The following is a 14,805-nucleotide window of genomic DNA, read 5'->3' as shown; positions in this document are numbered from 1 at the left end:
TAATTAATCAAGTGTGGAATAAGGTGAGAGTTATCACCACAAACAAGTTTGATGCATTAAATGATAAGAAAGAAACATGTACTTTACAACAAGTGACATCGGGGAACGTAGATGGTAGAGAAGAAGTATCCACCAAGCAATGGGTGGACGACACTTTCTCTAAGCCGACCAAATTAGTACCTGAGGAGAAGGACCGAGAGGGAGAGGGAGAGAAGAAATCAGTAGGGGAAATGAAGGGAATGGAGGGTAACACTTCTGATATAGGAAGTCAAAAGGTTGGAGGTGATGAAGGCCAAAAAAGTGTACACAGAGATCTACTGGAAGACGATGAGGAAGAAGTACATACTCCTTCATGCATGCAAATAGTTCCTGTACATTTAACTACAACATTAAGGGAGATAGCAGAGAATCAAATGCAGTACCTTGATGAGGATGAGGAAATGGAAGAAAATATTCAACAAATTAGCAGAGCTGGGGATTATCTCCTAGGCACGTGAACAGTTTGAAGAGGGAGTTTAAGAAAGGCAAAGCAATTATACCTCTACAGGTAAAAACAAGGAGTAAGAAGGATCAAAATGTAGTACTTGATCAATGATTGATAAAATAATTTTCTGGAATATAAGGTCAGTCAGCATTCGAAAGTCTTTTGAGCGATTGATTGATCTTAAGAGAAGACGTCACTACAAATACATAGCAATCATGTAACCATTTCGGGATCCAAGTGAGCTAGAACAATATAGAAGGAAATTGGGCTATGCAAATGCGTTAGTTAATAGGGCTGGAAAAATATGGATATTTTGGGATGATGAATATGAAGGGCAGACCGTATCAGATACGGATCAACAACTGACAATAAAATTAACAAGGTACAGTACTGCTGTACTAGTTTCTGCAATGTATGCTAAATGCAGTAATGAGGATCGAATTGATCTATGGAAAGATTTAGAATACATAGCTGAAGAGTCAGATATTCCATGGGTTGTAGGAGGAGACTTTAATGTGATTCTGAGGGAAGAAGAAAAGATGTGAGGATTAGCATTTACCTTAGCTGAAGCAGCTGACTTTGCACAATGTATAAACAATTGTGCGCTGTCGAAGATAAAATTTTCTGGGAGTTTGTTTACATGGTGGAATGGAAGAATACATGAGGAATGCATATTCAAGAGGCTAAATAGGGTCCTGGTGAATCAGACTTTCCTAGATCTCTTTCCTACTAGTGAAATTCATCATCTTGTGAGACATGGATCTGATCACGCCCCTTTACATATGATATGTAACACCGCTGAGGAATCACGTCACAGACCTTTTAGATTTCTACACTTTTGGACTTCACATAAAGGCTTTGTGGATGTGGTTAGGCAGCATTGGAGAACATATAGACAAGGGAGCCCTTTTTTAGTATTTCATGATAAATTAAAGAATACTAAAAAAGCCTTAACAAAATGGAGTAGAGACACTTATGGTGATGTTTTTCGGAATATAGCCACACTGGAAGAATTGATCAAGGTCAAGGAGTTACAGCTGGAACTTCAACCAACCCCAGATAACAGAAGTGAGCTAAGTAAGGCAGAAGCAGATTTGAGGAAATTCTTAGTTATTGAAGAGGAGTATTGGAGACAAAAAGCTGGGATGAACTGGTTTAAGGAATGAGATAGAAACACAAAATTCTTCCATTCTTATGTAAGTTGCACCTAGATCGCATTAAAGATATTAGAGGGTAAAAAGTCTCTAATAACATTTAAATGGGTGCGGCAGCTATTGAATATTTCCAAGAACAATTCTCAGAGAAAGGTAGCAATCAGGAGGTTGACATGCTACACTATTCCAAAAATTATTGAAGAAGGGTAGAATGTTGAGATGGTCAAGCTTCCAAGCTTTGAGGAAGTTAAAAAGGTAGTCTTTACCTTAAATGGAGATAGTGTGAGTGGTCCAGATGGTTTCACAGGTAAGTTTTTCCAACACTGCTGGGATGTGATAGGTGAGGATTTAACAAGATTGGTACAAGCATTTTTTTGTGGGCAGGAGTTGCCCAAATTCATTACATACACAAATCTTGTTTTGATTCCAAAAAAAGAGTTTGTGCAAGAATTTAAAGACCTAAGACCCATCAGTCTGAGCAATTTTACTAATAAGGTGATATCAAGGCTACTACATGAGAGGATTGTTGGAGTGCTTCCAAATATTATATCTCCTAATCAGTCCGGATTTGTGAAAGGAAGAAGCATAACGGAGAATGTTTTGTTAGCACATGAGATTATACGAGATATACACCTAAGAAGTAAAGAGGTTAATGTGGTGGTAAAATTGGACATGGCTAAGGCATATGATAGAGTGGCTTGGATATTCTTAACAAAAGTGCTTAGGAAGTTTAGGTTCTCAGAGGTGATAATAACTATGGTTTGGAGGTTGATTTCGGCTAATTGGTACTCAGTACTAATTTATGGACAAACTCATGGTTTTTTTCATTCATCTAGGGGTCTAAAGCAAGGGGATCCATTGTCTCTAACCTTGTTCATTATAGCTGCCGAGGTGCTATCTAGAAGTCTTAACCAACTTAATGAACAAAAATCTTTTAAGGGATTTGGAATGCCAAAATGGGGCCCTAAAATCAATCACCTAGCCTATGCAGATGACACAATTTTGTTTGGATCAGGAGACAGGCATTCAATTATTCAAATGATGAAGGTATTGAGGGATTATGAAACAGTGTCAGGACAAAAAGTCAATAAGGAAAAGAGCTTTTTTTACTTACATGAAAAGACCCCCTTGATTGTAACAATAAGGCTGAGGAAGTTGACTGGGATTAGGCCTGACAATTTCCCTTTCACATACCTAGGATGTCCTATCTACTATGGAAGAAAAAGAAAAAGCTACTTCGAAGGGTTAATAAAGAAGATTACGGCCAGAATCTTCTCATGGCAGAACAAATTCCTGTCCTTTGGTGGAAAATACATCTTGATTAATCATGTACTACAGTCCATGCCCATTTACATGTTGTCAACTATGTCTCCACCAAAAGGTGTTATAGAACAAATTCACCAGATCTTTGCTAAATTTTTCTGGGGGAACTACACAGAAGTGAGTGGTAAACATTGGGTTGCATGGACTGAAATGTGCTACCCAAAGAGAGAAGAAGGGCTGGGTTTCAGATTGCTATTTGATATATCTAATGCTCTATTTTCTAAATTGTGGTGGTTGTTTAGAACTCAGACATCTCTATGGAGCACGTTTATGTGGAACAAGTATTGTAAAAAACACCATCCCATAATGGCGCATAATAGAGGTGCATCACAGGTTTGGAGAAAAATGATACGAATCAGGGAAGATGTGGAGCATGAAATTTGGTGGCAACAGAAGGAAAGGAATGCTAGCTTCTGGATGGACAACTGGACAAAGCAAGATGCTCTTTATTACATAGAATCACAAGGAATAGAGGAAGAAATAGAGGTCAAAGAGCTGATTCAGAATGGGCAATGGGACATAGCAAGACTAAGCCAACTATTGTCTCAAGCTATGGTAGACTGCATTTTAGAGAATACCAGTCCCAATATGAGTGTGGGTGCTCAAGATAAGGCCTGGTGGATGGTTAATTCTCAAGGAGAATTTACTATGAGGTCAGCATTTCATGTAACAAGGAAAAAAAATGGAAGAATTGGAATGGATGAATAATATCTGGATTGGGGGGTTACCATTTAAAATTTCTTTCTTTTTGTAGAGAGTATGGAGACAGAGAATTCCCACAAATGATGTGTTTAAAAGGATAAGGGTACATGTGGTATCTAAATGTCACTGTTGCAATGAGGGGAAAGATGAAACAATACAACACCTATTTCTAACAGCTCCCATAGCCCAAAAGCTATGGAAGCACTTTGCTTCATATGCAGGTATTAGCATTGAAGGAGTTCATCTACAACAATTGATCACTACTTGGTGGGATTGGCCAAGACAGTACAAGGTGAAACAAATTCTTAAGGCCATACCAACAATTATTATTTGGGAGCTGTGGAAAAGGAGGAATGCTGGAAAACATGGAAAAGATGTGACATATGCAAGGCTGCTAGGGCAATGTCAATAAACAGTTCAATTGTTAATCAGAGTGAAGTATCCATGGATAAGAAGAAGGATTCAGAATTGGAAGGAGATGTTTACCACTCTAAGTGCATATAAACCAACATTACACTATAAAATAGTGTACTGGGAGAAACCAGATCATGAATGGGTGAAATGCAATACAGATGGTACATGCAAAAGGAATCCTGGGCAGTGTTCTTATGGATTCAGCATACGAGATAATATGAGAGATTTACTATATGCAGAGGCACAAAAGATTGGGGAGGCCACCAATATGAGATTATGGGAGTGTTGAAAGCAATGCAATATTGTGAGACACAAAATTTTCAGAAGATAATTCTGGAAACAGACTCATTGTCACTCACACACATGTTAGTCAAGCAATGGAGGATTCCTTGGTTATATGCTGAAAAAATAGACAATATACAACAAAGCATAGCAAGGAAGCAGGTTCAGGTAAAACATATATTTCGGGAGGCTAATCAATTAGCAGACTATTTGGCAAACATGGCCCTAGATCAAGCAGAGAAAGTTCAAGTACATAGCTTTTATAGTCTACCAAGCACAGGAAGAAGAATTCTCAACATAGATAAACAACACATTCCATCATTGAGAATCAAAACAAGAAGAATCAACCCAACATGATAAGCCAATATTTTTACAAATCAGAGTTACAAAACTACATTATTTACAGATCATAGTTCTGTCTTTTGAGAGACGATATAGCTGCGTTGAAGATTGATAGCCTAAGAGATACTTCAGATTACAAAAAAAGGAACAACAAGAAGGTGGAGAGCTTATACCGATTCATTCAATGGAGCACACACTCGTTTCAGCAAGCCGATCCTCAAAGCCTTCAGAAGGAGAAACACCTTCACCGGGATACACATCTACGAAAAGAGGAAAGTTAACAAGGAAAATAGTTGGGAGAGGCACAAAATCTAATGGGAATACCTATGTCACTTCATTGTCCATGGATGATGAATGTTGATGATCCAGATGCGGAGAACAATCAAGGAGAAAGAAAAAAAAACATGAACTTTGAGCTGAAAGGAAATGGAGGCGGTGGAGATAAGAGGAAAGGAAGTGGAAAAATCCCTACTTTTGTGGGAAAATGTCTCTAATTTCCTAATTTGGGCCATCTAATTATTGCTTATTTGGGCTTAGTTGCCATCTGATGTATTAATTGTTGTGATTAAATAAAAGGACCTCTGGTCCAAAAAAATCATTAAAAATAAAATAAAATTATATATATATATGGTAGATATTGAATTCTCGTTTATATTTTTGTGTATATACTTATATATATTTTGAATTCGAAGAAATTTTGACTTCATCACTATGAGTAAGGTAAACCTTCTCCTTTGCTCATTGAACAACTCTCGAACTTCACGATATTGAATATTTTTGCTTTCTCCATTTTCACATTTTTTTACACGTCTTTAGGAAATGATAAATAAGACATACTTTTTTTACTAAATAATCCATAATTCTATTCAATATAGTTAATATTTTTTCTTTAAAAAATAATTAATTTTAAAGACAAAATAGAAAACACGTTAATTCATTCTAGCTTGATTTTGTAGATTAACAAGTATTTTGGAACATACATTTTTAATAATGTTGACAACTAGGGTCCGTTTAGACATGATTTGAAACCAGTAAATTGAAATCAAATTGATTTGAAATTAAATTTTATTTTGACATGCAATTTTACTTTCTTAATTGTAATTTCTCATAAACATGAAAAATTTATAATTTGTGAAAGCTATAAAAAGATAATCCCAACTCTTATAAATATATCCAAACGAGATAATCATAATTCATAAATAAGGTATCGAATATTCTATGATACCACATTGATAAATCACATATTTTTATTTTCTTTAATAAATAAATATTACGATAACAATAATAATAACAAACTATTCTTTAACATGATTCTTTCACATGGTACAAAAAATCGATTGACGTCGAGCATGAGTTTAGTTGTTATTAATTTTTTTTACAAAATTTAAATTGATAAATCTTTGTTTACATATAAAATATAAATTTATGAATTAAATTTTACAATTTTAAAAATTTGAAATCCTATTTTATTAAACTTTAGAATTTAAAATTAAAATTAAAATTTACTTACATATTTCATAAGTAAATATTAATTTTAAATCAAAATTAAAAATTAAGGTTCTAAAATTTTATGATCAAACGTTTACTTAATTAAATATTGCTTTGTATATCATGAACGCTATCAAAAGGTAAAAGAGAAAAATAAAATATTACTACCTCAAGTGGATAGTGGCAATGGCGGCTGGCCAATAGTAATAGTAGTTCCATTAACTTCTATATTTTATACCAACACATGACCAATTTATTAATTTATTACAATATTTTAGCATTCGAATTACATTTAGTTTTGATTGAATATTTTAGCTTTTAATAAAATATTTTAATTAGATATTGTCGATTCAAATTTTAACCTATTTATATGTGTGTTTTTATTCATCTATTTTATAATTAAATTAAGCACATAAAATGTATTAATTTTCTTTAATTATATGCATTAGCTTCAATAACTAGTAAGACTCTGAATAATTTTTACTTGAAGTTGATATAACTAAAAGAGATGACATATTTATAAGGTAAACTATATTTACCTAATAGACAAATAAAAATACAGATATATTTTATTTTTATTTTTTAAAATTTGAACTAAAAATGTCTAATTGAAATACTTTATTAGAAATTGATATGTTCAATTATAATTTTATTATCTAAATGAAATATCCTCATAAGTTTAAGAAACTGATTATGCATTAAACCTTTTTTTCCAAGTAATTCTTTTTCCAGTCACAATTTTTAATTTTTTTTTATAATGCTAATTTTGTAAAATACTATATGTTTTATGTTCAAACACATACTCAATTTCTCCCACGTTGGTTTGTGAACAAAATACTTTCAATTGTTTTCCAAATTCCTTTACTTCTTCATTTTCAAACACTTAGTTGTCAACACGTGCAAATGAGAATTTTTTTTGAAGTGGTGGGACACTAGACAATAATGGTCAAAGCAACGTGCTATCTATTGATAGGTAAAAATAGACGGCTATTGATTGATCACTTATCTATTCTGTTATGTCCATTATCTTGTTTTGGATCTAGCTATTTTTAGTTATTTGGACTGATGGTAATCTCCTATGGCCTCAAAATGGCATATAAGTATGTGAGAATTTGTTCTTAAATTTAAGAAAAAGCTATCTAATTATATAAACAGTTCCACAGTATTTACTAATTCTTTCTATTGTTTGAAAATAATTGCATATTATTTCATTAATTAATAATTTATACTAGATTTCAAGTCAGATACACCTAGATATATGTATTTTTGCTATTAGATATACTTTGAAATACAAATACATAGGGAGAGATGCGAGCAAGATAGGAGGAAGACGAACAAGAGAATATGTATATTATAGATATATGAGAATCACATTAGATACATGTATATGAGATACCAGATACATTGTGATTTGTGAAATATAGATACGTAAAGAGAGAGGCGAGCGAGAGAGTAAGATACATACAAATCCACTTGGACACTGTATCTGGAATAAATTACACCTAATTTTAACTCCATGTATTCGAGATAAATGATCTCGAACGTGCTGGATACATGTATCTCAATTAGTAATTTCAAAAACTCACAGAAAAACATGTAATTAGGCTCTAAACTAGTGGAATTTGTGTTGTTTGCCCTAAATTTAATTACTCTTTGAAGGTTAGTATAGTTTGCAAAACTATAACGGATTGAGTATTAAAAGAGTTTTGCCTTGTCTGAATGTTTGGTTTGAAATTAGGTTTTCCTCTGCTTTGTTTTGAACTTTAACTTTTCCTCAAGTCTGTTTGCTTATCCATTTTAATTTCCTTCTAGCTAAAGTTAGAATGTTGTGTGTATTATATATACTATAACAATATATCCAGTGAAATTTCATTAAGTGGGATCTGAAAAAGATAGAGTGTATGCAAACTTTACCACTATCTCGTGAAGGTAGATAGTCCATTTTTGAAAGATCCCCGACTCAAGTAATTTATTTGTGTAACAACATTGTTCCTCAAGTTCCTTTTATACTTTCATGAGTCTTAATGGATTCTCAAGTTCCTTTACATTTTGATTGGGTCAACAAGCCCAATATTTTATTAAGTTTTCAAACTTAAATCAACTTCAACCGAAGAAAGAAATTTTTTGATTTGGGCCAAAACCCAAAATCAGAAGAGTAATGAAAAATGGGAAAATTACGCGGTTAAGCAAACTTATACTACTTAATTACTCATCATAGCTATAGTTTGCTATAATTATCACTTGAGACTAATATTATTCATTAATTATGTAGGCTGACTTCGAGTTTGTATAATTAGCCACGTTTGTATATGTATAATTCTCCAGAATATACAAATACATTTGTATAATATACAATTATCTAACCGATATACATATACAATTCATCTCTCTCCCACTCTTTTCCTTCTTTCGCTCACCTCTCTCCTCCCTCTCCCAATCTCGCTCGCCTCTCTCCTCCCTCTCCCAATCTCGCTTGCCATATATACAAATGCATATGTATAATATACAATTATCTAACCGATATACATATACAATTCACCTCTCGCCCATTCTCTGTGCTCTCTTGCTCGCCTCTCTCCTCCCTCTCCCAATCTCGCTTGCCATATATACAAATATATATGTATAATATACAATTATCTAACCGATATACATATACAATTCACCTTTCTCCCACTCTTTTCCCTCTCTCCCAGTCTTGCTCACCTCTCTCCTCCCTATAACATATAGCTACGAATTGTAATTATCAAACTATAGCTATGGAGAGTAACTAGGCTATTTTTGAGTGGCTATATATGAAAGTTCCTCATGAAAAATAGGAAAAATAACACAAATCTCATTGGTTTAGTTGATAATTACCTTCCTTCTCGTGAATTTGCTATTTTACGAATTCTACCATAATTCGCATCTTGGATACATGTATCTGACGCGTCTAGTTACATGTATTCGAGATACATGTTAGCTAAATACATATAATTAAGTGTATCTAAATAAGAGATGTAATTGAAAGACATAAATTAAGAAGCAAATCAAGATATGTGTACCTGTATGATTTAAAAGGCCGAGTTACATGAATTAAGACTTTTGAATTAAATGTTGTAACTTATTGCCTTAACTAAAGGAGTAAAAGATGGAAAATTGACAAACAAAACAGATTTTCTGGATCCATCCGTATCAACTATTACTATTTTTAATAAAAAAATGTAAATCATAAACATTAGTAAATCTAATATTATAAACTTCATCTTCTTCATCAATTTCTTTCTTTGAATCTTAGATTTTTTAGTTTTTTTTTTTTTTTTTGCAGATGGCGAATATCACAATATTGTTGAGGCATTTGAGTTCATGGATCTCTGAAATCGAATACGAAAACTATACAATCGATGGAATACTTTTGAGAGATAATGCAACCTACAATGATTTGGTCGATGGTATTTCAAAAACTAGGAATCGATTGTACCAACAAAGAATAGAAATTAGATACAAGATGGAAGGGAATTTAACTACAATGGAAATTTGAAACGAGGTGGGCATGATATTTTTTATGGAATTAAAAAGACGTCAATCCAATTGCAGGTTGTATCCACTGTGCATTACAACTAAATAGTAGAATTTTGAATGCAACATTAATGGTGAAATATCTTTTGAGCCAGATACATCCATTGTTGAATTTGGAGGTGGTGAAAGGAGTGTATCCGCTGTAGTTCTTGCGGAGAATCGTTGTGTAGAGGTGTTATGTATTATGGATACTAATTTTGATCATGTTATTGTTGATTGTACTCACAAATTTGTTCAAGTCAAGCAGTTGTATAAGGACAAAAATATTATTGCGGTTGTAATACAAAAATATCCCGTAGAAAATCACATTCGTGTGCTATAAAGATAAAATAATGAAGTAATGAAGATGGTCAAATACAAGAAAACTAACTGACAAAATCAATTAAATATGATATTGATTTTTTTATACACATAACATATTATTCCGGCCAAATTCATCGATGGCCCCCTAAAATTGGCACCAAGTTTCACTTAGACACCTTAACTGGACAATGTTCATTTAGTCACCTCATGTAAGTCTCGTTGTGTCATTTTGACACTTTTTGCTGACATGTCAAAGTGAGTATGATACACTCAACTATAGCGCGTGAAAGGCCTAATTTAGCCTCTTTTTTTTTTCTCTTCTTCTTCTCCAATTTTCAAGCCACCACCCCCACCATTTTTTTAAGCTTAAACTCCTTCAATGGAGGTCAAATTTTTTATTCAAATTTGTTTTAAAGTCAGTTTTTTCTTCTTCATTGTTTGACTTTTCTAAATTTATCATCACTTCCCTCTACCTTTTTTGCCGGATAAATGGATGCCAACACCCATATTTCATAGTTGGGTATACTAGAGAAGACAACTACCATGTGGGTGGGGTAGGGGGGGGGGGTAATTGATTTTTTTATAATAATACTTTTAGTTTATTTACTAAATAGAATTTAAAATAATTTTTAACTTAAAATAATACATGTAATCATTTAATTGGTTGTTTGCCACGTCATCAACGAGTGTATTACACTCTCCTTCAACTTTTTTTCTTATTGTAAAAAAAGTGTCCAAAGAATATAGCGGGACCCTATATGAGTATCTAAAATGAACTTCGCCTAGTTAAGATGTCTATGTGAAACTTGGTACCAACTTTAGAGGGCCACCGATGGATTTGACCTATTACTCCAGATACATGTGACAATTTAAGATACTCATGTTTCATTGTTGAGATACATATCAATAACTTCTGATATAGAAGGTATATAAATATCTTGTTAAACTATAAGAGATACATAGTGTATTATATTAAAGATACATCATGTATCTATGTGGTATAAAGATACGAACTCTAAAACTATTGAAATAATTTTTAAAATTAAATAATTACCTCATCATTCCAATATAATGACATGGTGTAAAATCAATTTTTCGTCAAATCGAGAGATACATACATGTATTGGGGATTGGAGAGGGAAAAAATTGATGGTGTGAAGAGAGAGAAAGTAATTTGAATTGTTAGTGTCCCATTAATTAAGGAGATTTAATTACAAGATAATAATTTAATATCATAATTAAGGGAATTGTGTATCTGATTTAATTATTTAAAATAAATGGTATAATTATTAAAAAGCGATATTATATTTAATAATTTTAAACTAAAGATAAAATATGTACATATGATAGTAAAGTATGTCTAGATAGATAGTTTTTCTTTTAAATAATTCATTTTTATTCAACTACTACAATTTGATGAAAAGCATTTTTCTCTTTTGTAGTTACATGGATAAGCTTTGACTAAATAGAAAAAGCTATTATGAATTGACTAGCCAAATACAAATATTTCTTCGAAAAACACTTCTGACAAAAAAAAAATACTTATTAAATTTAATTTTTTTTTTTTTGACAATACTCAGGTATTCAACATTCCAAATAAGATCAATAGGAAACCGTTGAAATCATAACAGTTGAACTGATCAAGAAGGCCTCATGAATGGCAGTCTTTTTTTTTTTTTATCAAAACTAGGAATATGTGTTACTTTATTCGAATGAAAAGAGAAAAACTTGGAGTGAATTTCAATTTTAATATGCGTCAAAGCATTCTATATCATCGGATTGATCACTACTAAAAAAACGTTTAAAATCGAGGATCAAAATTGATAGATGATTTCAATTTTTCTCTAAAATTGATGGACTCAAGTCTCAACTAAATTGATAAACTATAAATTGGTGACTCAAAGGAGGTATTAGAAGTTTTTAATGTTAGTGAATTACAAAATCTTCTCTACGATCTTAACAAGATTCTTATTTCTTTATTGTTTTTTATATGTTCCCAGTACATGAATTGTATATTTGTTTACGCTTGAAAGTTGCATGTGTTTTGAAGAAGACATACAATCCTATCTACAATCAACTAGATAGGATGTCATTTATTTTTGAAGATACATAGTTGATATTTATGAATCTAATTAACTAACTTTGATACTGTAATTTTCACCTTTTATATAAGAATTTTATACATTTATATAAAACTCCGGTATATAATTAAAGATATTTAGTTATACAATTAAAGATATTATTTTTCATATTCATAACTCTTACTTAGATATATATGTGTATATATGTGACTTACTCCAATGAAGAATCATTAGCCATCCAATGAAGAATCATTAACCATCAAGAAAATCCTAAATCGTGAAGTTTCAATAATTTGGTGTAGCTACAGAAAACTAGAAAAAACTATCAATTGAAAACAGAAGATAATCAGATTTATCACTTAAACAATGATTGAAACAATCACAAATTTCAACAATGAGATTGTATTGCTAAGTTTTTATTGAGTTTTTTTAAGAATTTAAGCGAAGAAGATTGTGCGAGGGACAAGGGGGAGAAGAAGGAGGAGAGACAATAGGGGTGATGGCGGTTTGAGGATCGAGTATATGTTAATTTGGACTAAAAACACGAATTAGGGATATATTAGCGAGGCTATTTTTTTTTAGGAAATGATATATTTTAATGTATCTCATTCTAAATATGATACAAAAATTTTAAATAATGAAATAATAGGTAATTATTTAAAAGTATATATAAACATTAATATGTATGATATGTATACATGTGAATTATGAGATTTTTTCTTAAAAATATATTATTTATTGTGATCATGGTGAATATCGATGAAAGGTATCAACTCCAAGTCAAACCAAGTACCTAATGAACATTTTTTTTGAGTTTCTATTATATTAGAATATGTGCAAATATTTTATATGATTATGAGTATGAGTTAAAGAGTAAAGGATTTACAATAAAATATGTATGTTTTTTTATAAGAATAAACTTCTTGATACGTGTGTTACACATGCATATCAACTTATATAATATATATAATTTTTTAAAAATAATATTACTATTATAAACAAAAATTTGAAAAAAGAATTATACTTGAGAAGAATAAAATCTCAATTATGTGGATATAGTCAATATTAATCGTTATCGATCGGTTCGGTTTATCGTTTTTGGTTTTTAAATACGTTAAACCAATAATCAAATCAATAAGAGATTTGTTATTGATTTTCGATTTATCGGTTTTGGTCCTTAACAGTCTGGTTTACAGTTTAACCAATAAGAAAATACTTATAAAATAAATATATGACTTCTCTAATAAATTTGAACACAATAATGTAATGAAAAACTATACTAGTGTAATACAAAGAGAAATTAAGAGGAATAGGGTTTTACTTTAGATTTTGACGTTTTGTATAATGAGAAGTTGTGAACTAAAAATCACTTTGAAGTGTGAATTGAAGGCTAAAGATAAAAGCAGTAACTAGTAAGTTGAAATTAATATATAATATTTATGTACAAGTAAATGTAGTAAATTACTAGTCTTAATGGGTTATCGGTTTACCCAATAACCCAATATTAAATACCAATATCGAACCGATAACCCGATATCTTTTTTTATAAAATCATTAAAAATCCTTAAGTCAATAACACTTTTTTCCATTTGATTTATCGGTCTGTTTGGATTTTGATCACCCTATGGGCTATATGATATCTTATTTTTAGAGCTGAAGGTGATTTGGGAGTTAATTAAAAATATATTATTTGTCGTGGCAATGGTGATAATACTGAGAATAGGTGAAACTATGATATATATATATATATATATCTGAATTTGAGTCAGTGATATAAATCTTTTTTGATAAAAAACATTTCATCTTTAATATGATTTTTTTCTCACAAATTCAAACGTAATTAGGTTTTTATGTGAAAATCAAATACCGAATGAAAAATTATAAAAAATATAATTTAAGTGGTATAAAGGGATAATAATATTTTTCTTATCAAGATAAGAATATGTGCAAATGATTTATATGATTATGCATATTAGTTTGCTTAATTTTAGTATATTTTGGCACGTTTCATTATTCGAAGAAAATCTTTAGGAATCATGTCAAAAATAGTATATTTGATCGTGAATACAATTTTTCTTTAATTGCGAAATTCACGAATGTAGTTTATCAGATAATTAAGTAGGAATGTAGGTTGCAACAAATTTTAAAGTGACAGAAAATAAATTATAATCACAAAAAAATATGAAGAAACATAATTTTATTTATCAAGATTGTGAGTATTGAAACATAATTTTATTTATCAACACTGTGAGTACAAATCTGTTGATTCTATTCTCCTGAGATTTATCCATGATACTAGGATGATTTGGATGATCTCTTTATGATTATTCCATAAATTTGCGGAATATTCAAGATGTCTTTTTAAGGGAATACAATTCCCTTTATATGAGCATGGAATAGAGTTTAGGGTTGAGTAGTCTCCAAGAATCCTAATTATAATTGAACAACTTTGTAGAATCCAAACTTGAATTAAACACGTCTCGTAGAATCTCACAAAATTTTATTATCTATACCGAGATTATAAAATATGAAATCAAATCCTAACCAGTAAGACAAAAAATCAAGTAACCAACGATCAGTGGCGGATCCAGGATTTAGAGTCCGTGGGTGCCAAATAGACTTATCGATTAAATTAATTTTATATTTGATTGAATTATTCGTCTTTTCGATATATATC

At 31.2% G+C, this 14,805-nt stretch overlaps 1 protein-coding gene across 1 annotated transcript in view; it reads right to left on the bottom strand.

The window, feature by feature from the left end:
• The window catches only part of LOC125817462 (protein ETHYLENE INSENSITIVE 3-like), a 124,142-nt gene that overhangs the window by 19,342 nt on the left and 89,995 nt on the right, over positions 1-14,805 (bottom strand). The window lies entirely within an intron of this gene.

The sequence above is a fragment of the Solanum verrucosum genome, unplaced genomic scaffold (assembly GCF_900185275.1).
Source record: "Solanum verrucosum unplaced genomic scaffold, falcon-dt-bn FXZP01000434.1, whole genome shotgun sequence".
Taxonomy (NCBI): Eukaryota; Viridiplantae; Streptophyta; class Magnoliopsida; order Solanales; family Solanaceae; genus Solanum; species Solanum verrucosum.
Note: the sequence above shows the minus strand (reverse complement) of the source record. Positions and strands in the feature narration are given on the sequence as shown.